This window comes from Anolis carolinensis, chromosome 6, assembly GCF_035594765.1.
Source record: "Anolis carolinensis isolate JA03-04 chromosome 6, rAnoCar3.1.pri, whole genome shotgun sequence".
Taxonomy (NCBI): Eukaryota; Metazoa; Chordata; class Lepidosauria; order Squamata; family Dactyloidae; genus Anolis; species Anolis carolinensis.
The window spans coordinates 78,613,746-78,639,726 of NC_085846.1; the positions used below are offsets into that span (position 1 = coordinate 78,613,746).

Here is a 25,981-nt window from a genome sequence, read left to right on the forward strand (position 1 = left end):
GACAATTGAACATGCAGCTAGTTAGTGCATGTTTTCTCAAACAAATCAGTTATATTTTCCCTATCTGTGCTATTGGTCAGGGTGTACATCAGGCCTCTTCAACCTGTAGCCCTCCAGGTGTTTGGGCCATCAACTCCCAGAAGCCCTAGCCAGCTTGTTCAATGGTCAGGAATTCTGGGAAGCAGAGGCCCAAACAGCTGGAGGGCTGCAGGTTGAAGAAGCTTGGTGTACATAATTTTGGGCCCTCAAAGACCTTCGACCTCTTCACACGTGCCACCGGAATCTCCACAAGTCTGGGGGCATAGGGAACCTGTTGTCCCGCATTGCCTGGCTCACCCATGTTCCCATCTTATGGAGGAAACACCCGTTGCCTGGTTTCCCCCCATTGATCCAAGGCAATGCCTCTCATGTTGCCACTGTGGCGGTATGTACTGGTTTGCCTTCTTCTTTAAGATGGAGCCCCCCGGAAGTTGCAGTGTGTAGTATAATGGGAACATGTGATGAGGTCACTAATTTGTTTTCAGCTGGGTCACCAGGCATAGTACATCCATGTATATGCTCATGTGTACATGAGCAAGAACAAAGAGGAAGAGGAACAAGGAGCGTAGCTAACAAAGAGAAACTCTTGCCCCATATCCTTTCACATATTTCAGTATGAAAGGATTGGAAGAGCTGAGCATTCTTCCCCTGCCAAAGTCCCTGAGTTACAAACATCTGACTTACAAAAGACTCATAGTTACAAATGTGGCTGAGACAACAGGAAGTGAGAGAAATGTACCCCTAGGAAGGGAATAATAATAATAATAACAACAACAACAACAACAACAACTTTATTTTTAATATCCCGCCTCCATCTCCCTGAAGGGACTTGGGGCGGCTTGCATGGGGACAAGCCCGATCCAACAAAAATTAAAACCAAACATAGATTAAAACATATCTCAATAGAAATTCACTCCTGAAAGAATTATCAAGGGGAAAAGATGTCTCAACCACAACTTAGCACCAATCCTTGTTTCCATAAGAAGCCAAATTTTTCAAAATCCAGTTATCACAGGGACAGAAAGTGAAGTGAAATATTCTAAACAGGGGCACAGACAGCAAAACAAACACCACATGGGTGTTAATGCTTCCTGTGCTATCCAAAGCTTATGTGTGTGTGTGTGACTGGAGTTACACTTTAAAAATGTACCTGTTCTGATTTACAAACAAATTTAACTTAAGAATAAACCAACATAACCTATCTTGTTTGTAACTTAGGGAATGCCTGCCTATTCAGTGTCCTGAGAAACCACAGGGACTTGCAATCTCCCCCAGTAATCCAGTTAATTAGCAAGGCTATGAGGAAAAGGTAGGGAAATACCTCCACCTTCAGGGGCTACACAAGGAGAAGCCAAGGGCTGCGTGTATCCCCATGTCTGCAGGATATGTCCCCTAGTACAAAAACAAGTAAGTTTAGTCATAATATATAAAACAATTATTGCTATACTTTTGAAATCAGGAATGGATTTAATAAAAAATTGCTGAATAAAAGCCCTTCTTTGACATATGTAAACACATTATTAAAGCAAGATAATTATACTTTTCCAAAATAAATACTGAAGATGCATTAAACCAACAGTTTCACTTCTGTGCGCTATCTTTTATTTAGATGTTCTGTTCACAAATGCTAAATACTTGTTTCTGGTAGCAGCTGTTAAGCCTACTCAATAGCTGCATAAATTCTTTTGATCAACATATAGATATAATGTAATCTAGGCCTACAGAAAGCAACTGTGTGAATTTTGAAATGTCATTGGCTTTCTAAACATATAGTTGATGGTGGAGGCCCTGTTTTGCAACTGAATGGCTGAGAAGATTAGCAAGTGGGCACAGGCTCTTTCACACTTCAGTTACTACCAGATCAAATAAAAGGACCAATCAGGAATAACTGGCAGTTATTGCTTCTTAATGAATGTGAGAAATTAGCTGATGATCTCTGTTCAGTAAGTAAAGATTTCTTGTTACTGCTGAAAACTCATAGCCCTGTCTCAAAAGTATCTAAGGCCATGTCTGCTCTATGAGCCAATTTAACTGCAATATTCCTTCTCTTTTTTATCTCACCGCCCTTAGAACTGTAATTTGTGAAAGATATAAGGATACTCAAATGATCCTCTTCAGTGTCCTGACACAATTCCAGGCTGCACGGTTCCTTCTTGAAAGTCATGCCAATTGAACTTTGCAACATAGATAGCCTGTGGACATGCATGGCATTGGTGTGTTAAAATACCATTTCAATGGATGCACAGTTCCACAAGATGTCTTCTATATATATAAATGAGTGATGGCATCACGGCGACCAACAAAACAACAAAACTACAGACCCCCAACCTCGAAATTTGACAACACAACCCATCATCCATGCCTCTAGGTTGATACAACAAAAAGAAAAGAAAAAAGGCCTAATTAGAGGAAAGGAATAATTGTTTTTATCCAATTGCTGCCAGTTAGAGGACTAATCTCTACCCACTTGGTCTCCTAGCAACCAACTCAGCCCAGGGGACAGGCAGACTTAGGCCTCTCTTAGGCCTCTTCCACAGATTATCTAATTTGCACTGGGTTATATGGCAGTGTAGACTCAAGGCCCTTCCACACAGCTATATAACCCATTTATAATAACGGGGGCGAGTTACAGGGAGAGATCTACTCCCTTGTTTAAGGAGCTCCACTGGCTTTCATTCATTTTCCGGTCCCAATTCAAGGTGCAGACCATCATTTATAAAGCCCTAAACGGTTTGGAACCCACCTACCTTCGTGACCGTATCTCCTACAATAAACCTGCCCGATCTCTCCGATCATCAGGGGAAGCCCTCCTGTCGCCACTGCCTATATCTCAGGCCCGCCTTGTGGGAACAAGGGAGAGGGCCTTTTCTGCTGTGGCCCCCCGTTTGTGGAACTCACTGCCCATTGAAATCAGACAAGCCCCCACTCTTTTAGCCTTTAGGAAAGAGTTAAAAACATGGCTCTTCCGGTGTGCTTTCGGAGAGTAACTGTTCCTTTGTTACTCCCCCCAACATTTATCCTCTAGACTGTTTCACTATCTGATGTCCCTGTCCCCCGAGGTTTTTATTCTGATCCCTTTCTCACCCCGAGTTTTAACTTAGTGTTCATGCGGCCCGCCCTTGTTATATTGCTTTCTTGACTTTGTGTTGTACTGCACATTATTATCTATTGTATTGTTTAATTGTATTATGATATGTTGTTTTTTATATTTTGTTATATTGTATTGTCCTGGACATGGCCCCATGTAAGCCGCCCCGAGTCCCCGTTGAGGAGATGGTGGCGGGGTATAAATAAAGTATTATTATTATTATTATTATTATTATTATTATTATTATTATTATGGACTTAATGTCAGGGGAAAACCTTTACCCTTTACCTTAACTACCACCAATTCCTCAATACTTTATTTCCCATACCACCAGACTTTGCCACAGCAACGCGTGGCCGGGCACAGCTAGTTCCTTAATATTTCACAATCATCAGCAGAATCAACCACTGACCCACTCACCCCTAATCTGGCTATTTGACTGACACAGTTATCCTTATCCAGGCTGCTTAACTGCACAGGACTGTGCAGGCAAAAACCCAAAGGCTGCCACTAAAAATGAGAAATACACAAGCAAATCAACTCAATTTACTACTGTTGCACCATATGCAAAATCTTACATCTCTATAAAGAAAACTGAGCAGGAACCTACCGCAGGCAAAACCAGTCAGACGGGCTTTTGCTTTATCAGTTTAAATTGCAGTGTATCAAAAGAAGTTAATATCCAATAATACAATCTTGGGTGAACTTCCAGTGACCTTCCAAAAGAAATTCCAGAGCTCATATACAAAAATTTGAACAAGGTTGGAAAGACAGTTATTGAACACAAGGATCATTTACAAACATTTTCTTTTAGCACCTCATAATTACAGTAATTTAACAGAAGGCATGATTCCTCCAAAAACGAGCCCAAGAAAACACCTTAATTGCTTAAACAGAAGCACTTTTCTGAGCCAGAGGACTTACTGGAGCCTAACTGATCATTTCTGAATGTTTAGGGTTGACAATACTGTACCCTATCTCCTCAGTTTCCTGGATTCCTGGTGGGCTAATGAAGGTGAACCGCGGTTTCTCAATATTGCTCCCAGCACAGCTCTGAGCATTTATGATGTCATCAGCTACAGCACAAAAAGCACAGATTCATGAACTCAGCATCTGGCAGATACGTGAGAGAGAAGTTGCATTTCCAGTATTTCCTACCATTCCATTCTCAAATCATACCGTAAAATTCTAGTGACACACCTTGCGCCGTCTAGTTATGTATGCACACTCACACACAATAGTCCCCTTCTCTCTGTGTATCACTTGACAAACTCTTACAGCATTCATACATACAAACATAGAAACATTTTACGTCTTTTTGCATGCACATACTTTTGTGTGGTTAATGCATTTGACCTTGGTGGGTTTTTTAAATTTGGTTGTTTTCCTACTATTTTAATCGGGATTTTGTTTGCAACATATACATTTGTTACAAAACAAAAATAGGAAGGGAATAAAGAAACTGTCAATAAGGAAAGGAAAAAAGAAAAATGCTTTCTCTCCTTACATGCTTCTTATTTACTGATATTAAGCAACAAGAAATAAGAATACAATTTAGATACTTCTAACCCAACATGTTTGGCACAATTTTCAGCATTCTGAAATGTTCAACCAATATGCTATTTTTCTGACATGTGCCTAAAAATTATAGCAGATACACTAATCTGAGCATGGTGCAAAATTGCCTTTAAATCTTAAACTACAACTGGTCCAGATAGATTAGTTTAGATTAGGTTAGACTGGGAATGATGCACTTATCTTGCATGCTCAGCTGCCAGAAGTCTCTCATGGACTCAAGAGAACACTTTGCCCAAAGTTTGCATGTATAGGCACGCTCTCAGGGATAGTAGGGGACATGGGTGGTCTGCATACACCACGGGTGGGCAGTTTTTGAGGATGCGTGTACCCCTCAACAGACATCAGAGATCTGCCTTCACTTCTCATTTATTTAGATTTTTGTGTTGTCAAGAGCTTTTGTGGCTGGAATCACTGGATTGCTGTGAGTTTTCCAAGCTATATGGCCATGTTCCAGAAGCATTCCCTCCTGACGTTTCACCCACATCTATGGCAGGCATCCTCAGAGGTTGTGAAGTCTTATTTAGCTTTTTGTTTTACTCAAAATGGTTTTACTCAAAATGGTTTTACTTAAAATGGTGTGAGGCCATTTTTCCAAGATTTTGACACCAGTCACTTCTTATGTTAAAATTATTCCCCACACTTGAGGAATGAAATAATAGTTTTATGTTCAAAAATAATTCAAAAGTATTTTTTTCTCAAAGTGGAAATTGGGACTGCAAAAATGGTCTTGGGCCCACATGTAAGCAATCACCTTACCTACCCACCCCGAAAGTATGCTTCCCACATCTGGTCGCTCATTTCTGTTCAACACAAATTATTTATATAATTGGGTTGTTGTGTGTTATCCAGGCTATATGACCATGTTCCAGAAGTATTCTCTCCTGATGTTTCACCCACATCTATGGCAGGTATCCTCAGATGATACCTCACAACCTCTGAGGATACCTGCCATAGATGTGGGCGAAATGTCAGGAGAGAATACTTCTGGAACATGGCCATACAGCCTGGAAATACAAAACAACCCTATGATCCCAGCCATGAAAGCCTTCGACAATACATTTATATAATTTACAGGGCAGGCTGGTGGTGACATGCGAGGCATATCTATTCATACTGCCTGGCCCATTCCTTGTAATTCCCAACTTGTTAAATATTCTATGTTTCAGATAACACTGGTTATTGTGTATAGTCTGGTGCACTTACAATATTCTTTGTATCTCAACTGTTTTCAAAAGACTGGAAATGGGCTAATTCCTCCCCTCAAATGCCCCGATATCTAGACTTGCATGAATTTCTGACATCAGCCTTTAGTACAGGTTTTCAGCACCAAGCTTAACTATCAACACCATCCAAAATTTCATACATACATTTAGCTGTATGCAGAAAGTGTCAAATCTGAATAAAGGGTTTTATGAAAAGTTCTCTTGAGAGAAAAAGCTTTGCATGCCTTCCAAGTTTGTTGTAACGCCCAACAGAGGATGTGGTTAAGCCAAAGATGGGTAGAGTTAACAAAATAAAATCACTTAATTTTGCTGTATATGAAACCAACAGCTTTAGAAATATGTTTTATCTTAGCAGAACAATGACCTTCCATGAATAAATAATGCATATTATATATTCCTCATATAATGGGTGGTCACTAGGAAATTCAGTTTCACATATTTTCAGTTATATATTATTATTATTTTAAACCTACAATTTACAGTTCCATGCATATCTATATGCCAAAGAGTCCTGGTTCCACTAATTAAATAACCACAGTCATTCATAAAATGATATCCATGTACTGCAAAATCAGAAAGGTAAGACAGCTATCAAAAGGGTTTGCAATTGATCTTCCTTTGTTTATAAGGAACAAAATGGGCCAGATGTGTGTAGCTGACATAGATTGTTTTGTGCTAAATATTTCATATTATAATTTTTGCAATCCATGTCATTGAATTCAACATGACTGTTCTAGGATTATTACATAGTCCTGAAGTATTACCACAAGAGTGTAAAATATGTGATTTGTATAACTCTCTGGTAAAGTACATTTTTTGAAATAAACATTTATCACAGTAGTTCCATTTAAATTTTACTGAAAATTCAGAGCAACTTCATTCAGAATTGTAATTAGCTTTTACTTTTCTTGATATAGGAAAAAAAAACCCTTACTATCCACTGACCCCTCAGCCAAGAGATATTAAAGAGAATGCCTAGGCAAACAGCATTTATTGACAAAAATATGTCACTCATCGAGTGCTAGAAATGCATCTTGCAAAGCACTCTAAGATGTACTGTATATATATGAATGTTCATGGAGAAGTGTGAAAAAGCTTTTTGCAGTGACCCTTTTTATATTGCCTCCCCCTGTATAAAGATGAACGGTCAATTGCTTTTTTACTAACTTGTTAACAGGCATTAAATGTGTATCTGGAACCATCTGCTAAGTGAAAATGCTACATGTACTCAAAAAGTGAGGGAGGAGACATACAGCTTCTTCCACACAATATTCATAGAAGGGTTCTCAGAGCACATGTGGAATGACAAGTACAGTCACTTTATTTTCTTTGGGTTCAACATTTAGGTCATGGTTTGGTAAAGAAAGTAAACATTTGTATGAAATGCGTAGCATTTCTTCTTTTGCCCAATATAAAAGTTATTTTTAAAAATAGGAATAGAAATGATAATATGAAGGGTTTATCCACTTGTGGATGCGTTAAGTACTTTAAGGATATTCTACATTATATGGAATATAATATGCGAAATTCTTCTGCTGGAGATAATTAAGATTTGAATGAATTACTCTTCTTGTATGAATAGGAATAAATCAAGATAAATTCCTCCTGCCCCTCCCCAGATTTTTATTTATAATTAGCAAAGGTTGTCTCAATGGACAACCTCCTTTAATGTTGGGCTGATGCTGGAGTACAGTAAGAAAGCGACAGCAACTTTAAAACCTAATGGGGAGCTCTCTGACTAGGACCAGCCAAACCATTTGGCAGAGTGAATGAAGTAACTGCCTCTAGTAACAGATTATTGTTACATATTGATTCATATATTGATTATATTTTTTATTTCCAGGGGATGCAAGAGTTCCTGCCTTAGGTAGCAAAGTAACTTGGAAAGAGTTGGGTACTATGTATTGGTTTAATCAATGTGACTTTCTTCTCTCATTCATGCTGCAGTGGTGATATCAGCAGTGTGTCATACAAAAGCCAACCTGGGGCAGATGGACTCATAGAACAGGTGGGTAAATTTAGCTAGATGTCCCTGCACGAAACTGAGTAGCCTCTCACTGTTTGATCACATTTGAGTGTTTGCCATGTTGTTTCCACCTAAAAGACATGAGATGCCAATGATACCGCACAATGTCATCTGAGTTTAAAATGGAATGCATTATATAATATCACTATAAGTGGTTGTGCAGAGATACAGTTTCCTTTGACACACACAGGCTTCAGAAACAGCTAGATCCACCTCAGCAATAGTATCTTACAGAAAACACATTACTAGCTCAAACTGGTGAGAAGGCTAGGCCTTCAATCCTAAAGGCAGACATGGAATCCATTATTTATTCACCTCATTACTAAGTGAATGTATTTCCAGAGCTTGGACAGATTCAGAACACAGTGGTCAAGCTCAACCCAAGTCAATTTGCTTTCTGAGGCAAGAGATAAGATGGCACGACTTTCTCCATTCACATAATTGATATAGCTATCTGTTAAATCTTAATTTGCAGGATAGTGCCCACTATTTTAGAGGGCAGTCAACTAGATGAGGGGGGGGGGAGCAAGGCAGGCTATATGACAGAGACAGAGCTGACTTCAAGAGGAGAAAAGTCAATGGACACTGACTCAGGGGCTGTCATCACTGCTCCTTAGTGCTTTCCTTCTAAGGAAGTTGCTTCTATCTGTCTAATAATAAGGCTGGTTGTAACAACTCAGGTAATACCTGGGCACAGCCACCTGTGCAGGCTTTGCAATTACTTCTAGATACAGTTAAAACTGTTGTTGGGACAGGTAATGTTTGGACCATGAACCTCCTCTCTCATGATTTTTAAGAGCAGTTAACTGAGTTGTTTTGAAGTACCAACATACATATCAGGAATCACTCTTTTAGTACTACAAAACTATTTAAGTTATACACTTAGAACCAAAGTACTCTGATTCTTGAGATATATACTCTTTTCATCATGCTGACTGGAAGTTGGAAGATGTTGAGTCTATGGAAAACTACAATTCCTTACCCGCCTGACGGATTTACCAAAATATTAAGAATATTTTGAAAGCACAGGGGGACTTTCCATGGAAATTGAGGTGCCTTACACACAACTGAATAAAATCCCACATTATCTGCTTTGAACTGGAATATATGGCATTGTGGACTCAGATATCCCAGTTCAAAGCAGATATTGTGGGATTTTCTGCCTTGATATTCTGGATTATATGGCTGTGTAGAAGGGCCCTGGGACTGAAGCAGCAGTGGATTGAAGTTATAACATGTGTTAAAATTAATGTTTTCAATTACTAAAATGTAGCCAAAAGTTTTGTCTTTCTGAACTAAGAATTGCCAAGTTGGCATCTTTTGAGTGAGCATACAAAACATATACTTTACTTAGGTCTCATTCTGAGGAATAATAATTATTATTAATAATACTAATTATTATTTCAGAAAATGGCATATTATTACTAGTTATTAAATAAAGGTGTGCCCTTATAATCATTGCCCGGGCATTGTTTGCATGCCAAAATATGCCTATAGTTATATCTCTTATGAAAGAAGCATGCATAATCCAGAAATTAAAAGAAGCAGGGGTGGATTTTACACTGAATTCCCTGCTTTCAGGTAATCAGGTAGCTTCCTGAGGTTTGGGGAGGCTGGGGAAAGCTTGTAAGGATTCTGTTTCCAAGAACTTTGCCCAGGTTTCTATACTGTGCTCCGGTGAGGACAGGAAAGGTGTTTCAAAGTCTGCTTGTGGTTTGAAAAGGTACCAAATGGGAAATGAACTCGAAGGCAGAGAACCAACCCGACGCTTGGTTAAAAAGAGCCAATACCTAACTCTAGTGGGGAACGCAAAGAAGGGATATACAAAGCTGTCTCCAAATCCCAGGCTTAAAAGCAGCACTCCCCCTCCCTCTCTGAATGGATTTCTAGGAAGCCAGCTTTCTCGGTAGCCGGTCCAGGTTTCAGAGCAGACGAGCCAATATGTTCGCTTTCATTCTGACATAGAAGTTTCCCCTTCTTACTTTTCCCACTCCTCGCTGTCGAGAGAGAGAGAGAGAGAGAGAGAGAGAGAGAGAGAGAGAGAGAGAGAGAGAGAGAGAGAGAGAGAGAGATCATAACCAGTTCCTTCCTTCCCGATCTCCGCTGAGCCTTCAAATATTGATCACCTTTGTTAGATTTTGGGAAACTGCCCTGCTCGGCGATACTCTTCCCCGCACCCCAAACATTACATTCTGAGGTTTGAAGTGAGCAGCAGCTGACAGCCAAGCATGTGGTGTATAAATATTAGAAGAAACGAGCGGAGGGGGGAATAGAGATAGATGGAAAGAGAGAAAGAAAGTGGGGGAAAGAGAGGAAGGAGGAGATAAAGTGGGGTGGTGGTGAGCCTGTGCGGGGCGCTGCTCTCCGGGAGGAAAGAAGGGGGGAAGGGGGGGGGAGAAAGAGGAGGGGGCAGGGATGAGAACAGCGTTCAAAAAACAACAACAACACAAGCCCCACAACAGTGATGAGCTCTCTCCCGCCGCCGCACAGGGACTGACTGGGAGGGAAGTGTGTGCAGCCTGTGAGTGCGTCTCACCTGACTTCCTCCTTCCCCGGGGCGGCGAGGGAGGAAGGAAGGAAGGAAGGAAGGCAGAGAGAGAGGCAGGCAGGCAGGCGCGCTCACCACCCAGCCCCGCACAAACAACAACAACAACAAAACCAAGGGGAGGGTGGCAGAAGGAACAGCAGACGCCGGCGGACGGGGAGAGCAGAGGAGACAGGCACAAATAATAATTATAACAACAGCAGCAGCAGCAGGAGGAGGAAGGGAAGCCAAGCCAAGCCCTCCTCCTCCTCCTCCGCCTTCCTCCTGCCAACCTTTCTTCGCTTTCCCCCTTTCGCTTTTCCCCCTCACGCCAACCCCACAGCAGCGGCGGAGGCTCCAGCGTCTCCTCAGTCTTCTCCACGGGAGACAGCGAGACCCGGCTTCGGCAGGAACGAGAAAGAGACAAAAAGAGAGAGAAAGAAGAAAGCGAAACAGAGTTCCTCTTCGAAGCGGCGAAGGGAAACCGAAGGAGAGCACTTGGTGGGCGAGAGAGAGAGAGAGAGAGACAGAGAGAAAAGGTGGACGAAGAGGCAGGCTGTGGGCCCGGTGGGTCGTCCGGTCGGTGGGGCACCGCCTTCTCGTCGTCTCCTTCCTCCCCTTCCTCCTCCTCCTCTTCTTCAGTCGCCGCCTGCCAGGCAGTTCAAGAGCAGAGGAGGGAGGGAGGGAGGCTCTCTCTGTTTCGCTCTCTCTCCTCTCTCTGTACCCCCTCCTCCTTCTCTTCCTCCTCCTCCTCCTCTTCCTCCGCGCTCCTTCCTTTAAACGCCCACTTCTGATGGCTGAAAAGACAACTTGAAGTTCAGTGCAATTAACTTCTTCGCCGGCGCCGGGGAAGCTGAAGGTGTCGCCCAGCCTCGCCCGCCCGCCCGCCCGCCCGCTGCTCCCTCCTCGCCGCGCTCTCATGAGTGAGTGACTGACTCCGTCCTTTTCTCGCCTCCCTTCCCTCCACTGCTTTTCCCCTCCCGCTCCGGTTGTTTTGTAGCCACTTCTAGGTGTGAAGAGTTCAAACCTGAGCCCGGTGGGAAAGGCTGAGGAAGAAGCCAGGCTTCTTCTTCTTGTTCTTCATTTCACCTCAGGGCCGAGGTCTTAGCCAGGCTTACTCATCCCACTTCAGCGCCGAGGTCTTTGGAGAGGGGGGGGGGGGGGGTTGAAAGCGCGTGACTTTTTTTGACAGACGGATTGGCTTTTTCCCCCCTCCTTTGGTGCAATGGCTCGGAGGCAGCCCGAGAGGCACCTGTCTGTCTGCCGACGGAGAAGTTGCGGCAAGCGAGGTCCGTGGCGCTGGAGGAAAAGTTTGGGCTTAACTCCGTCTCGACCTCCCGGAGCGCAGCCAGGAAGTTTTAGGGTTCAGGGGCCTTCGTGGAGAAGCTAGGAAGGAAGGAAGGGAGGGAGGGAGGGGTCTCGGGGGAGATGCTGTTGGCGGGAGGAAGAGGAGAGGAAGGTCTGTCAGGGCCCTTCCACACCTGAATAAAATCCCACATTTTCTGCTTTGAACTGGAATATAGGGCAGTGTGGATAACCCATTTCAAAGCAGATATTGTGGGATTTTCTGCCTTGAAATTCTGGGATATATGGCCGTGTGGAAAGGTCCTCTGACAGACTCTTTCGCGCTTCAAAAGTGAGCGAGTTTTAAAAGACCGCTGAGAGGTTAATTAAGGGGCGCTTTTTTGGCGGGAAGAGTTCTAGTGTCCCAAAATTGAGGACACTTGACAGGCAAGGGCGTCCAATTGTCCCTCGGATGACCTTAAGGAGGCGGCTTCTCGCTCACACCTTCGCAGGTGCCTCTCTCATTCCCTCTCTCCTCCCGAGGTCCTCTTCCCGCCTTTCCCTGACAGCCTCCAGCCCGCCTCCTTCCTTTCAAGAACTGGGTGGTCCCTGAAACCGCATCCCAAAAGGAAATGCAGTTTCCTTTGGCTATTCACCTGAAGTTTTCCTAGGTGTCCCCTCAAGAAGGAGGCACTGGATCACTCATCTCTTTTCTCCTCCTCAGCAAACAAAAAAGTCCTGCTTTTGGCAGCATGGCAGCGAGGGAAGGGTTCCACACAGATCCAGAATCATTTCAGGGGGCATCTTATGAAGTTGTGTCACAATAGTCAAGCTTAGAATCAACCTTGCCTTTTTTCAGAGGTGTGTCTCAACAGGTTTGGCGATGACAGCTAACTTGTGCTTGAGCAAAAGTTTCTGTGTTAGTGGCAGAGAATTGCTTTGCTTTATGGAAGGGTTGGCTGTGATTCTTGGCATCTGAACCTTCTGATTTGCATTTTATTTGAGAGCTCCGTTTAAACTTGAGAGCCCCCCCCCCCCCAACATCAGGTTAAATGTGAATTTTTGGGGGCCAGCAGCATAACTTCATAGTGAAGGATTCTGCAGTTAAATTGGATGGTGTTCTGACAGATCGTTATTCTGTGTTACTAAAAGATATGACTGAGAAACTGCAACTATTTTTCCCCCCAACTATTATTTTGGTTTTGTGCATTCTTACAGTCTGCTCCACTCTGCTGGCAAACATTAGCACTCGAGCTTACACTTTTTTCTTTGACAAATGTGCAGACAGGCATAGCATTAATAGGCATCTTAAATATTAACAACCCAAGCATCTGTTGTGAAACAAATTTAATATATTTACTCTGTTTTTCTCACATTGTTAAGAAAGGTTAGAATATGTGTAAATTCTAACTTAAGCTGGCAAAAGGAATTGACTGAGTATTTCACTGTCTTGTCAACAGTGTTTATGCCGATCACCAAATATGGGGATCTTAATTTGTGCCATTGTTTTAAAACAGAAAACACTATTCATACTGTATAGAGGCGTGAACATAGCTTAATAAGCTTAGGCATATTATAAAACTTGTCTTCCTAATCTGTTTCAACATTCACTTGTGTTTCAGATACATCGCTTATCAATTAGAAGCAATAACACATAGACAGTATAAACAATATGAGATGTAAAAAGTAAGTGTGCAATGCAGCATACATTTCTATTTGCATATCTAGGTATATAAAGTGTCTTATAATATATAAAATATCCATAATTGTGACTTCTAAAATCCTATAGTCAATGAATGGAAAGATTCCAGAAGAGATTCCAAAGGATATATCTTAATAAAAAGTAGAGAATACTTTCAAAACCATATGGTTATTTTGTAATAACCACATTCACTTCAGTTAAAATACTCAATAAGTAGTAGTTATTTGTATTAAAATGCATTTATTAGATCTGAAGTGTGTTCAGTTCATGGGGCCTAAAAAGGAATTGTACACATGCCAGACTATTGATCTTTTAAATTGCATAGTAATTCCATAGAGAGTTCTTTTTGTATCTTTTATATTTGTTGTAGTTTAGAAAAGAAAAAAGTCCAGGATCATATTTGTGTGCAACAAATCACTCTGCTTTCAGCAAAGATATACTGGTCTAATGGAGACAATACACGAATTATTCAAATTTTGAATTGCTATCTGAGACCAACAAAATTTTGTGTTACAGGCCCATATAGGTCAGCTGACAACCACCTGTTTGGTATTAGTAGGGGAGATCAATATTGTTAGGCAAAACATGATATACTACTTGCAAAATGTACTAGCAAAATACTTTAAACACCCCAATGACAGACATGAATGTCCGAACCAAGGAACGTCTGTATGTAGTATGTAAGAAATCTATAGCATTTATGTAACTAAACAGAAAAATCATTAAATATGCATAATTTCAGTTTTTGAATGCTTCAAAGCATGTTTCCTTTAAAAGTGGGAGAGCCTACAATATTAGCTGTTCCAATTTCTTGGAAACATACCACTTTGGCACACTTAAAACAAAACCGGAATACAAGATTGCGGGTTCATTATTTTATTTAACAACCTGCTTGAGAAAGAACCTGGACTGTTTTCTTGATATTGCTAATATTACCATAATAAATATATATTAATTTTACCCTAATTAGAAAGTGTTACTGAAGCCAGCATTTCTAGAATAATGAGGCAATATTCAGAAGGTGTATTACACCTTAGATTTTACTACTAATATTAGAAATATTTTACTATTTACTCTTATACTATTTAAGCACTAGAATTTAACACAAAAATGGATTACTTTGTGTTAATAATATGCACACAATGCTTATTTTACAAGCCCAATTAAAGCTCATTGATTACACCATAATTCTGTATCATTCAAAACGGGAAAAATATTTCATTTTTCTGCCAGACCAAAATTTAGGATTTTACTATGCACAGGGTTTTAAAACTACTTTTGTTTTTGTCACTCACATGGCATCTTTAACCACCTTGGCAACCAGACACCTGGGAGATTCCTTCTCCCTTGCCAACTTCAAATGTTTATCAGAATATATTCATGTCATATATGTTACTATAGAAGAATAATCTTACTATGTAGCAATGATGACTGTATTATACATTGTCTAAACTAAGTAATGTGTGAAGACCAACAGCAATCTTTTACTTTGCTGTATTATGACAGCTAAAATTAATTATTTTGATCCAAGTTGGATTTTTTCTTGGCAAGAGGTGTGTTTGTCGTGTCAACCTCATTAATGATACATGCCTAAAATGCAAGAGTTCAGCTTCCGTCATCTATACATTTATTTGTGCCAATAATGGGCATGAGACTTCTGTTCCCTCTCTGGAATTAACACTTTTGACTTAAAGGCATCGTGTACCTACTTTTTATTTATACTGCATTAAGCTGACAGAACAGCAATCAAAGGAAAAATATTACTTTCTCAGAGTAAATACTAGTTTATAAGGGAGTGCATGAATTTATATCCCTGTCTCCACTAAATGATGGGTCTGTCTCCTTTGTAATATTTACCTGGCAGTGTTAACCATGGCAACTGAGTCTCCTTTGTCAGCATACAAGGGTAGAAAAACTATCATTTGCACCAGGAACAACTTATAGGAAGATTCTGTGTTACTTTCAATGGCACACTGAGCCAGTTTTAAAGAACTAGTATCTAATTTTATGTAGTGAACTTCGCAGAGTGCAATTTCTGAAGAGTAATATGCTTACCAAGTTGCACATAGTGTCTATTCGAGCTGTCGAAGATAAGGGCAGAAGCATATTATTAATAACTGAAAGCACATATGTGTATGTGAGGAAAAAATGTTCAGCAAATCTGTCACTAGGAAGTCTAGTGCATTTTAAACAGCTTCACTTATGACAAAGTTACTGCAGCTTACAAAAGCTACTTACAAATTTGATTGTTGAAGGAGTTAAAAGTTCTTGCTTTAAGTTAAATTTAATTTTGGAACTTGGGAAAATCTGTTTCTCATTCTGCACGTTATCAGTGCCAGTGTCATTATTTGCAGCAAAGATGACTAGAATAACAAAAGTAATATACAGCGTGAAGATATATAAAGGGTGATTAGTGAAGTCGGGCATCAGCATTTGGAGGCTATGTTGAAGGATGCTCTGTGTTCAAACATATGTTTAAACAAAATTATGTTTTTTAAAAAACCTTTTAACATCAGTTCTAATACTAAGAATACATACAAAAGACTAGTACAGCAGCAGATTTTCAAACAATGGTCAATATTTTAGGAAGGTCTATGCTTCCATTAAAATGACAGTTCCTTATATAATTACACTACAGAATAAAATCTTTACTGACATCTGTGTGAAAGCTGTTTGGGATCTCTTAAAGTTCTTCATGAATACTAATAATGCTAGGATTCTGATGGTGTGAGAGTTGAGACAATAGTTGGTTGAGTAGCTATACTGAAATTAGACTACATTAAGTTATGTCAAAATAATATTTTTAGTTGGATAGTAGGAGTAATTCTAGAGGCACAAATCGAGTTGCATTCTTGAAAATTAGATCTGAGATTAGAAATGGACTTGAAGATGTCAGAATTAACATACATCACGCTGAAGTGTCAATGTGATGTAGTGGTTTGAACGTTGGACTATGACTCAGGAGACCAGGTTTTGAATCCCTGCTTGACCATGGAAACTCGCTGGATAACCTTGGGCAAGTCACGCTCTTCTCTGTCTCAGAGGAAGGCAAAGGCAAACCTTCTCTAAAGAAATCTTGCCAAGAAACCCTTGTACTAAGGTCGCATTAGGGTCACCCTAAGATGGAAATGACTTGAAGGCATAATGTGATGAATCCAACTTTAGTCTTAGAATAGATTCATTGAAATGCATAGAATGTACTGGCCACAGTTTCATTTATTCCAGTGAGTCTACTCTAAGAGTAATGTTGGATTAAAAAATTACAATATCAAACATATATCTTACTGTTTATTTGCATGTTTTGGTTGAGATAATTATTATAGGATGCATTAAATTACTTGACCCTTTAAATAAAAGCTGATATTCATGTAGAACCTACTAACAGTTTTATTGTGGAATCTATCTAAAAATCACTTTACGCAGACCTTTGTGTTACAAGTGCATTGATAGTGGTATATTTTCATGAAATCTTCTCCATCTGTGACAATAATTAATGATTGTATGAAAGGGGGCATTAAATTTATCAGAATTATAACCCTGTGAAACACAATATGATGGAGCAATAGTTCTCAAGTCTTGCAAATGTTTTTATTTATTTATTAATATTAAAGTATAACCTCAAGGGCTTTAAGTCAAGACCTCTCCTTTTTGCCTAAAATATCAGGATTTTGATCCATATAGTTTTGGAGCATGCTACGCAACTCTTCTGTTTTATTTTATGGGCATGGTGCAACTCCTAATATATCTTCCAACAGATACTTAATTTCACACCTTTGTCAATTTTGTATGTGTCTGCTGAAGGACAGGATACTAAGCTATGCCTCTTAATTTTGTGATTGTGAATGCTAACATAAATAATTTATTTTCAGACAGGTTAAGTATAACTTGCAAAATACATTGCGCATATCTTCTACCCTCCCTTCTTCCTACCAGGGGGTTTTGGGTAACAATAGGAACAACACATATTGTTAGTTAGATTTCAAAAAAAGTTTTGGAGGCATAAGAGTCATTATATATTTTATCTCAAAAGATGCACGTAGACATTTGAAATGAAAAACATATCTCAGTACACTTGTCAAATATTGTTACTGTAATTATGGAAACTGAAACTAATGTGAAAATATTTCTCTTGCAACTGAGAACATTTCTCAATGGCTAACACATGTAAAGACTGTGGTCTTAAAATATCTGTATATAAAGAGTGTTATAAACATCTCTCAACTCATTAACAGGACAGTTTACAGTATTTCAGTTTGCAAAGTGACAAATAAGAATAAAATACTGGTGACAGGCGAAGAAGGACATGCCTCCTTAAAATATAAGAAATTCCACAGATGGTTAAAATCAAGCTTATACGTTTAAACGTTTAAGATAGATACATAGCTTAAACAAATGCTGTACAAGTATTAACTCCATGCTTATCAGCTTGATTCTTTGGTCCTACTAGCTTCATTATGATAAAAGTATTTAGAATGATATGCCTTTGCTGCTAAGTTGTATAACCTGTACTATTGCGTACTGGTATGGCAAGCCCATCAAGAACTGGTATGTTGGTATACCAGCATGAGGTAGCACTGTGATGCTACAGAAACAGTTGTATAACATGGTGACAGATTATGGAAGTATATATGGGTTAAGGAACCCATGTCGTATGTATCTAATATATTACAGTCATCATTTCAAACAGGATTCATACTGATAGGAAGCAAAGTAACCTAAATCTAGAACTATTGGTGTGTCTAGAATACATAGTAGACACCCAAGCTACAATCAGTATATAGATACTTGGGCATGATTCTCACCAAATTAAAGGCAACCTATTTTTGTGGAAAATGCGTGAGATGGCATTGTAATGCTGTAATATTAAACTTTCTAAATTGTAAATTCAATGGCACTTGTTCTTAATAAATGTAATAGATTTGGAATTTTAGTTACACTATAAAATATGCTTTTAGATTTGGCCTGATTGCCTTTGAAGCAGTATATTGATATATCTAAGTGTAAAATTAAGAAGTGCTTGTTTTTATTGGAAAAATTCAACAGGCATTTTATCATTTTCAAGAAGATATTTCTTACATTTTAAAACAACACAGTAACTATCTCTGCATAACAAAGTAAAAACATTAACATACAAAAGAACAATGACATAATTAAAATATCAGATAAAAACAAAACAAAACAAAACAGATAAAGAACAAGGGGGAAAAGCACCCACATATCAGATGTGAACCAGAAGGGATGGGAGTAAAATGAACCAGAGCAAGGATCTAAAAACACCAAAAACAGTCCTAAAATTCCTGGAAAAATCAACGGGATTTCCCCTTCTGCTCAAAAGCACATATTCTATTGCCAGGCAAACCTCTGGAAATGTCAATCTGCAGATGGAGAGCCACCATTGAAAAGACAGTCTCTTTTAGTTACCTGCCTTGGCTCCTTTAGCAGGCAACAACAACAACAACAACAACAACTACTACTACTACTACTACTACTACTACTACTTTATTCTTATTTCCCACTGCATCTCCCCAAAGGGACTCGGGGCAGCTTACATAGGGACCTAGCCCAGTAATGCAACAATAAAATACAACAACATAAGATACGTTCAATTACAATGAATTAATACATAAAAACATATCATACTTGGAGAAAAGCTTACCTAGGATCTAGATAGGTTTATAGTTTGCATGTTTTAATACTTGCATATGTAGTAGAACAGATTTTAAAGAACAGATGTTCTTGTGAACATCTCAAAAACTAAAAATGTTTAAAGATGACTTTGAAAAGATTTTTTTGTATTTGTTATATTCTCTGTAAACATATTAGCAAGACCACAGGCTCCTTTATGTGGTGTTCTATAATATTAGGAGCAATAATCATTTTGTAGCTAATACATTTGGAAACTTTGTTCATTATTTATACGATAGATATCCCAGCTGTACAACGACGAAGTAGAATAACCCTGTAGACTTAGATGCTAGATATTGAAGAGATAAGACATTACTCTTTCACTTTTATTACTGTGTGTGTCTCTCTCTCTCTGTGTGTCTTGATTGCGACTGGATGGAGTGATTATTTATAAGCTAATAATGTGTATGTGTGTGTGTATACCTTCAAGTTGCCTATCAACTTATGGTGACCTTATAAATTTCACAGGGTTTTCTTAAAGGAATCCTCAGAGGTGATTTTGTCAGTTCATTACTTTGATATTCTTTGGCAGTCTGCCATACAAGTCAAGCCAGGGCCGACCCTGCTTAATTTCCAAGATTGGACAGGATTTGATCGTTTTCAGCAAAATTATTCCAAAGATCTTGTCATTTTCAGGAAGATTAAGGTATTTGGGTTTTCTTTTTGTTTAGTGGAATGTGAATTCTTAAATAGGTTTAATTGCATAAGATAGTCAAATTTGGTTCACTGTAGGCTAAAACCTTCTGCGTCATCCATGATTGCAAAATAAATATTTCCCAGGCTTTATATTACAAATGCTCAGCGTATCGGTCAAACCAATTTGTTTGCAGTATCAAAAGGGTAGCCACTTCAGGTTCCTAAAACACTATTATTTGGATCCTTTAAGATATACAGCTATTTGTTTATATCCTCTGCCTTTCCAAATCCAAAAGGATCATTTTAAATAAATCACAACTCTGAGTATTCTTTGCCTAAGAAAATTCTATGAAATGCATGAGGTCACCATAAGTTTATAGGCAACTTGAAGGCACAAACATACACATACACACTTTCTCTTGATCTGGCATGATAATTCAGTGCCAGGCATGCCTGAGATGAAGATCAATTGTGACCTCACTTGAGGGGTCTCATTAAACACTACTCCAAGGGCATCTAGTTTGTTTTGAATGAGCAGCCTTGATTTGATGCTTGGCCCTCCATTTCAACCATTAAGAGTGCTCTTTACTACTTCTGATTCAAAAGATTTCATCCATTTCTCTGTGAGTGGAGGCAATACAGCTGTCACACTTACCTTCATAACCTCACAATGTTGCTGTTATATAGTATTTTTTGTAGACCTATCTTTCACCCCCATAGAGCGAATTACGAAGCCTGTGCTACAAAAGTTGTAGTCTCTCTCCAGAAGCTCTCTAGGCATAGTTGAAAGTGTGATCATCTTGTAACCATATGGTTTCGTTTCCATTAACCCTGTATTCTTATTACCTACTGCTTTTGAGCTGTTCATTCAGGAAAGGAAATGGGCCCTTGTATTGTGTTTGATCTTGCTGCAGTTTGAAAGTACACTTTAAAATTTAATATCTGTTCCAAAACATGTTTTCTGGAGACCTTTTAGTAAAAACTACAAGAAGCATGCTTTATTTAGTTTTTTACATATATGCAGTTGCTGAAGAAGGATATCAAATTATTTATGAAATATAGAACAAATATTCTCCCATCCTGCTTGGTTTTCAGACAGTGTTTCACATATGGATTCTGTCTCTTTAAAAATGCAGTCTCCTCTATTTGCCCTATTAATTGTTGATATGTTGCCATCCATGAGACAAAAATTAGAGCTGTAATTAAATAATCATGTGATGCTCCTTAGTGCCAGTGAGAGCAAACTCATTTTTCCAGGCCCTGATGGTCACTGATTATTGTATTACTACTGGCTTGTTTTATTTATTTATTTTTCTGAATAGCTATGTAAGCTAACTGCTAGCCTTATTTTTAAAATTAAAGAAAGTGAAAAATACTAAGTTAATTGGCTAGTAATCCACAGGGATTTTAAAACCTACCTTTTCTGGTTTTGGTCACCTGATTGGAAGGACTACATCAGTGGTGTGGATTGTGTGCCATTTAATTTACACTGGTGTTTTGGCTGGGGTGGATGCTTATGGGGAATGCCAGGAGAATTACAAAAGAAGCAGGGTATTAAAATTCAGAAATGATTAAAATTGAAATAAAAGGATGCTGCTTCTTTGCCAGTACTCTGGCAGTCATAATGACACACAGAGATTAGTTTCCACCTTCATCTTTTCCTTCTTTCTCATTTCCTCTTGTTTATTGTTGACACATTTTCCCTATGCCTTTGCTTCTCATCTCTGTGTCTCCTGCAGATATTCCCACTTTTCCCCTCCTTTTTAGTATGGAGATGCTTACTTAACCTTATTATTACAATAACAGAATAGCTTATTAATATTTAATATTCATGTGTTCTGAAATTTTTAAAAGTTAGGTCACCTCTATTGAATGACATGCCATCTCATTGTTTTTTTAATCCCCATCTTGCTCATACCATCCTCTTTTAATGGTGATTTAGCTTGAAATGTTTAAACACCTGTGTTAGGATACTTGGGGGGTGGGTGGGAAGAAAAGAACTTATCAGTCATGGATAATCAATTATGCATGAATTCAAATTTAACAGATGGATGTTGGGAGTTAAAAATTTCTCATTTGGCTTCATGATTTTTTCCCCTGTTTGTGCAACACCTGTCTCTTATGTACATCTAACGTACTTTACAGCTTTTCTTATATCTTTGTGCAGTTTTTTTTCCCTATCAAAAATTTCTTCTACCTGTTCCTCATACATTCTCTTTATATTTTAGAAACTCATTATGACTTTGGGTCTATGCTTGTAGAAACATTAACTTTTACATTGCATGCAATGTAGAACTTCACAGCTTAACAATGTTAACACGGTGTAGATATTTCAATGACAGTGCAGTAGACATGTATTGACCAGTGTTTTGCTGCAGATATACTTATTCTAGTTAACTATGTAGTAAACTACAAATCTGAAACAATTCTTGGCCATGATTACACATAACATCTTCAAGGATTTCATAGAATTTCAGCTACGGTACATTCATATGTAAGTCATACAGCTTTCTCTGTCCAGGAAAAAGTGAACACAGAAATGTGAACAGAAGAGATTAGAAACCATCTTAGATGGCCACAAAGGCAGTTATTGCTGTAAATTACATGCAACTAGAGATTAAGCGGCAATAATTTCCTGCAATCTATTTATTTTTCATAAAGTCACTTATAAAGTACCTTAAGCTTGTATATGTGCACAAATACATAACGTAGTGGTTTCAAAATGCCATAGATGATTGTGTCAGTCTTTTTGACTTTCGGAGGCAAATAATTTCTGTATTGCAGTATTGAATGTAGCTGAAATACACTGATTCTGCACTCCCTTTAAAAGAGATATGAACTGTATATTGTATAGGACTATGCTTGTTAAAGGAAAGTACTTTTGCTAGAATTTATTATTTGGAAATGTTCGTATTGGCCATTTTAGGTGTTCTTGTAGGGAATAAAAGGAAATGAAGGCTAATGTTATGCCTCCCTGTATTTTAAATAAGTTGTTTTAAGGAAATAGAGCAACATTTTACACATTAGCTGCTCATTAAGCTTCATGCCCAAATAAATATGTTTAGGATACCACATTGATATTTTACTCTATATTGCTTTTGCTCTTATGTATAATAACTAAGCAATTATATATTATACTTATGTTAATATATATTAAGTATAATGAATTAATATATATATATATATATATATTAGAATATATATTACCAATTATGTTGTTGCAACTACTAGCTAGTTTATAATGGACAGAGGGGGCAGTCTGGCACAGAAAAGTTTGTGTGCAGATGTCTATGAGAATTCTGTGACTGTTTGCTGCATGTACTCTGTTGAACAGAAGTGAGCAATTTGTGACCCTTGGAATATTGTCAGACTGCAGCTCCCGTAATCCATTGACATTGGCGATGTTGTTTTTAGAGTTGATGGAGTTACACTTTAACATTGCCCAGCTCTAGCATAAAATACAAAGGAAACAAAACTGAATCAGTGATTCTTCATGCCAATTGAAACAAATGTCGATGTACAAGTGGTAAACATGGTTACAGAATAGTGTGGTCAGTGAAGAGATGATAAAATTGGAAGAACTAAAAAACCTAGCCACTTTTCGTGGACTTTCTTTTCCAATTAACCATTCAAATTCATTACTATTCAAATCGGGTATTCTTCAGCTGAATTAATTATCCCAAAATACACCACTATCCTTCTTAGCAGACAATATTGTCAGAAGCAATATGCTAGTGAGAAAAAAAATTAGAAGTATTCAACATTTCATTTCTTTGATTGTTGACATATTAGTCCAGTGGTGGTATTATTAGTTTTTTGCTTTAAATTGGTCATGAGAAGAAAATCAAGATTCCTTTTCATGTATGTGTATGAGTAGGATTTAATGTTTCTTGCTTATTATTCTGATTAGCTAGTTGTGTTTTTTATTATTTGGTTGCTATTAGTATTGAACTATATGGAGAAAGTAGTACTGCTGAACCAAAGCCATCATGAGTGAAAGCTATGTTTCTGGGGTTGTATGTTTTCCGGGCTGTATGGCCATGTTTTAGAAGTATTCTCTCCTGACGTTTCGCCCACATCTATGGCAGGCATCCTCAGACGTTGTGAGGTATGGAGCTCCATACCTCACAACCTCTGAGGATGCCTGCCATAGATGTGGGCGAAACGTCAGGAGAGAATACTTCTAAAACATGGCCATACAGCCCGGAAAACATACAACAACCCTGTGATCCCGGCCATGAAAGCCTTCAACAACAGCTATGTTTCTAGTCAGTATATTTGAGTCTGGTTTTCACTGTGGGCCTTGGTAGTAAAGCTTCAGTTTCACATGGATAGAAGAGTGTTCTTAGTTGTGTTCTACTGATGGGGAATAAAACTGGATATGGTATTTTCATTTCTCTGTTCTTCTGTGGACCTCTTCCTTATCCATTGTCTGCCTCCAGTCCCATTGAAACGGAGTGGTAATGAGAGAACTAGCATGAGATGGGAAATATTCGTAATGAATGATTCCTTAAAAGTGATGGTTCTCAACTTGGGAGAGGTTCAGTAAAACACAAATAGAAACATGTGGCAGCTGTGTAAAGAGGCCAAAATATATAGGGAATGTTACACAGAAAAATTGCATTTCAAAAGCAATGCTGCTTATAGATGTTATGTACTAATTTCGGAAACATTCAAGCAGAAACGGAGAATTGAAATGGTATCAGAAACGGAGAATTGGTATCAGAATATATAGTGGGCATACCATGGACTCAGTAGAACAGCAATCAATGTATAGTAATAGACAGGCATGTTGGATAGTCTTAAACTTACTTACCCAATAGGTACTTCTGAATATACATATAGATGATTAGCCAACTAGAGAGGATGTAATTCTGGACTTCATTGTGAGCGTGCCAAGAATCAAGCACAAGGAAGAAATGCTGTTGCGTTTCTCAGTTGAATTATGTATATGTAACATACATTTTAAAATGAAAGTTTCCCAGAAATCTAATGTGGCTATGTTTAATTTTAAAATAGCAAACCTCTCAAAAATGTGAGAAAGTCGAAAAGGATAATCACAATGGAGACTCAAATAAACTAGACTATTTAAAACCACTATAATCAAAGTTGAACCAGAATGCAGTCCACAGGACAGGAGAGATACAAACAAGTTTAGAAGAATGACAGTCTGCTTAACAAGCAGAGTTAAGAAAACCATAAAAGGCAGTACTGTTTCTTTTTAAAAAGCAGAATCTAAACTAAGAAAATAAAAAGGAGCAATAATTCAGACAGAAACAAATATAAATATTGTGAAAGCCTCCCCCCTCATGCATTTAGGTACCCATTAAATAACAATGTGTAACAAAAATTACTTATTGGACAATAGCATTCCTGGAATTGTTTTTTGTAAGGAAAGGAAATAGAGAAGTAAGAGAAACTGGGGTGGCAAGAAACAAAGTTCTAACAGAAGTCATCAGGTCTGAATGCCACCTGATAATTCCTCAAGAGCATTAATTTGTTTTTATTCATTCAGTTGCTTCCGACTCTTCATGACCTCATGGACCAGGCCACATTAGAGCTCCCTGTTGGCCATCGCCACCACCAGCTCCTTCAAGGTCAAGCCAGTCACTTCAAGGATGCCATCCATCCATCTTGCCCTTGGTCAGCATTAATACAAAATTATAATCTTCAAACAAACAATCTCTTTACTTAAGGATTAAAGAGTAGTCATTGCAACACATTTCCTTTGTAGAAAGAGCAAAAAATTTCAAATCTAACAAACGAATTCCTTTGCTGGATGAATTGCTTCAAGTATGATTAAAGCTAAAATTACAAAATATATAAGAAAATTTTTGAAAATTATGAAAATTTTACATATTTTTAGGAAGAAACTAACTTACTATCTTCCTCATCAACCTTTCAAAATTGAGAGATATTGTTTAGCAGTCCATAGATTTTGTAAAATAGTTATGGAATTACTTCTATCTGTCTTAAAAGACATGGCAATATCAATCTGTATCAGTGTTAAAATGTGATCTTATATCATTTTTGAGACATAAAAACATCAGCATAAATGTTCCTAGACTCAGTGTACTGCACCAGATGCGATCCAGGAAAGCTACAAACTTCTTTCTCTCAATTAGTCTCACATAAAAGATCCCTCTGCAGGTTATTTGCCTTGTTGATGAAGGTAGATTAGAGAAATTCAGTAAAT

At 38.4% G+C, this 25,981-nt stretch overlaps 1 protein-coding gene across 1 annotated transcript in view; it reads left to right on the top strand.

Moving 5' to 3' along the window:
* Positions 1-11,359: 11,359 nt before the first annotated feature.
* Positions 11,360-25,981, top strand: part of satb1 (SATB homeobox 1) — a 118,244-nt gene continuing 103,622 nt past the window's right edge. The window contains exon 1 of the mRNA XM_062957944.1: positions 11,360-11,401. The gene's annotated coding sequence lies outside the window, so the exon portion shown is untranslated. The remainder of the gene's footprint in view (positions 11,402-25,981) is intronic.